Genomic DNA, 3,848 nt, shown 5'->3' with positions numbered 1-3,848 from the left:
CCCAGTGTCTGTGGTTTGTGCCTTGGCCTGTGGGTCCTGTGGTGGCCCTTGTAGTCCCAAGATGGACCAGACTGAAGACTGGAGTCCGTTTCCTTAGAGAAGAGCAGACCTTTAACCATAGGGTGAAAAAATAGTCTATTGGTTATCTACTATTGTAGAACAAATTACCCCCAAATTGAGCAGCTTGAAACAATGAACATTTATTATCTTTTGAGTTCGGTGAGTTAGAAATTTGAGAGGGGCTAAGCTGGATTGTTTCTGTCTCAGGATCTTTTATGAGGTTATCGTCAAGGTGTCAGTTGTACTCATCTGAAGGCTTGACTGGGATCAGAGGATTTGTTTTCAATATTTCTAACTCATGGCTGTTGGCAGGAAGCCCTCGTTCCTTACCATAGTCACCTCAGTATGACAATGTGGCTGGCTTCCCCCAAAGTGAGTGACACAGAAGAGAGAACCGAGAGGAATCCACTGTGCCTCTTATCACCTAGTCTTGGATGTCACATACTGTCATTTTTGCTCTATTCTATTCATTAGAAGTGAGTCACTAATCCCAGCCCACTCTCAAGGGGAGAGGACTTAGGCTCTACCTCTTGAAAAAAGGAATGTCAAAGAATTTGTGGTCCTATTTAAAAACCATCATTGAGAGCCTCTGGCCTCTTTCCTGCAGAAGAGAGGACGCTTGGCGAGTGCTTCTTGGAGTGTTTCTTTGGAAGCTGTACCAGGCTTTACTTGCTTGCATTGTCCAGAAAACCACCATGACAATAGTAATTATAACGTACATTCAGAGAGTGTTTGCTATCTGCTCAGCACTGTGCATGCATTTCCTTACCGGGTCCTCACCACATACCTGTGTGGTAAGCACAACAATCTTCATTTCACAGGTAAGAAAACAGGCTCAGAGGGGGAGAGACACCTAAAGTAACACAGTTATGAAATTCTGAGCTTGGATTCAAATGATGTCTTTCTGACTTCTGACCTCTTGTTCACCTTAGAGACTTTCTGGTCCTGCACTATCCACTAGAATTATAATGCAAGCCACATATGTAATTTCTAATTTTCCAGTAGCCACCTTTTAAAAAGTAAGGAAAAAATAGACGAAAATAATTTTAATAATGTTTTATTTAACCTAGTAGAGCCGAACTGTTAGAACTTCAGTACATAATGTACAAATTCATTAATGAAATGTTTTACATTCTTTTTCTCATAGTAAGCCTTTGAAATTTGTGTATTTTATACCTACATCTCTATTCAGAGGTCAAATTTTCATTAGAAACCTTTGATTGGTATTTTCATAAAATTTACAGGTGAAAAATTAGATTCACATAATCAAGTTATTTCCAAATATACTAAAGTTTTCCAATAACTGAATCGAGTATTGGTGTTTAAAATTAATCAGAATGGAATTAAGTTTAGTTTCTCACTCACACTACCTGCATATCACATGCTCAGTAGCCATATGTGGTTAGTAGCTACTGTATTAGACTAAGTAGTTCTAACCAAGCACCCACATGAGGAAATTGAGGCCCACATGAATTCATGTAACAAGCCAGAACCAGAACTGGTCCTAGAAACCTGGGGAAATGCAGGTAAGCAGAGATATTCCAGCTTTTCCCACCTCAATCTGCCCGCTGTCAATCCACTGTTTATTCAAGAAATATATAGTGCACACCTAGTCTGTGCTAATCCTTGGGGCCAGGAGCAGCTTTGCTGGGAGCAACACTGACAGGTCCCCATGTGCAGGGGAAAGAAATTCAGCAGAAGCTCTCACAATCAAATGTGTGACTGATTGGGTAGACACATGGAAATATCAGAGAGGCCAGTGGGGACCTGACCTGCTCTGAGGGTGAGTGCAGGTTTCTCTAAGGACCTGAAGCTGATGTGCATCTGAAGGAGCATGCTAAAAATCAGACAACCCCAATCTCTGTTGCCCCAGAAACAGGCATTTATTTTCATGCTTCTGGGGCCGCATGTTGACTGCAGTTTGACTATTAGAAGCTGGGCTTGGCTGGGTGGCTTTGGTCCAGGCTGTGGGTTGGGCTCAGGTCTACTCTTATGTTTTTCCTTCTGGACCCCAGGATGAATGGGCATCCACTCCCAGGGCAGTTTGAGACAGTATGAAATTTGTTAGGTATGTGTGCATGTGTGTGTAGTTGCTTCAGTTGTGTCCAACTCTTTGCAGTCCTATGGATTGTAGCCTATTAGGCTCCTCTGTCCATGGGATTCTCCAGGCAAAAATACTGGAGTGGGTTGTTGTGCCCTCCTCCTGCGGATCTTCCCAACCTAGGGATCGAACCTGCATCTCTTATGTCTCCTGGGTTGGCAGGCAAGTTCTTTACCACTAACGCCACCTGGGAAGCCCCTGAAATTTATTATGGTATATCTCAAACTTCTAAAGTCCGGGTTTGTTTTTTCCTCACTACCTCCAGACACCACACTGGCCCAGGACTCCACAATCCCTGGACAACTGCCACAGCTCCTAAATGATCTACTTATTTGTCTCCCCACCCTCCTACCCTCAGTGCAGCATATTTTCCACACAGCAGCCACTTTATATGCAAAGAAAGTGAAAGTCAGCAAGGATGACTAACTTGGCCATGGCTATCATAAGCATTGGAGCCTTAATATGAACTCAGCCAGTCTGACTTTGAATTAGTCAGTCAGTGATAATAGGGCTTTTGGATCAGACTGGCCTGTGGGTGGATCCCAGTTTTGCCACATACTAGTTGTGTGAGCTTCAGCACATGACTACCTATTTGTATTTTCAGTCTTCTCACCTGAAAAATGGACCAATAAGAGCCTCATAGACTTCTAATCAGATATTGAAGAGATTACTTGTAACAGAGGTTGTCAGGGCCCCCATAGTCTTAGTAATTCAGAGTGTTGGAGCCATTGTCTGCATCTTATAGTCAGAGGGCTTTCTCCCAAACCACAGCCTCCCCATTAACATATGTAGGAGTAGATGTCCACCGTGGCTGCTAGTATATAACTACCCCTTTGGGTGAAATAATTCTGAGATCTGTGTTTTACTGTTTCCTAGATCTCTGCAACAGAATTAAGACCCAGATGCCCACCTCAGTAACTGGCTTGGTAACGCACTCTTTATTGGATGTCTCCCCTTCTCTGTCTCATTTTCTGACTATCTTATCAGTGTCTCCTGAGATCACCTGCATGCACTCAAGTCCTTTTTTCAAGGGGACTTAAAACTAATACATAAAGCAGTCATTTATCCATCCAACAAATATTTATTAAGCCATACAATGAGTCAGACTCTGTGCTAGATCCTGGGGATATTGCCATGAACAAGACAGATTGTGTCCCTGCTCTCAGGGAGCTGAACGTCTAGGAACTAGGCAATGGTAAGTAAGCAAATAATGCTATCATTATGGATAGTGACAAGTATTGTGAAGAAAATGATGTAATTTAAAAAAAAGAAAATGAGGTGATAGTAATGGGAGCATTTTAAATGGGATGGTCAGAAAGGGCCTCTCTGGAGAGCTGATATTTAAGCTGAGACATGAAGGATGAGAAGGCACCAGCCTTGAAACAATCTGGGGGAACATTCCAGAAAGAGGCTAGTTAAATACAAAGGCTTTGAGATAAATAGGTGCTTGGGGTATTGAAGAAGCAAAATAAAATTATGTAGTTGAAGTGTATTCAACTAGAGAGATCATGCTAGGAAAAGAAAGAAATAAGTGGGTTGGAGAAGTAAAAGAAAGCAGTAGCTAGATCATGCAGGTCCTAGGACACAGTAAGAAATTTGGATTTTATTGCAAAGGCAATGACAAGCCACCAGGAATTTTCAGCAGAGGAGTGATGTGATCTGACTTTTCTTTTTTTTCCTGAGGGGC

This window comes from Cervus elaphus, chromosome 23, assembly GCF_910594005.1.
Source record: "Cervus elaphus chromosome 23, mCerEla1.1, whole genome shotgun sequence".
NCBI lineage: Eukaryota > Metazoa > Chordata > Mammalia > Artiodactyla > Cervidae > Cervus > Cervus elaphus.
This window is presented reverse-complemented; position numbering follows the sequence as displayed.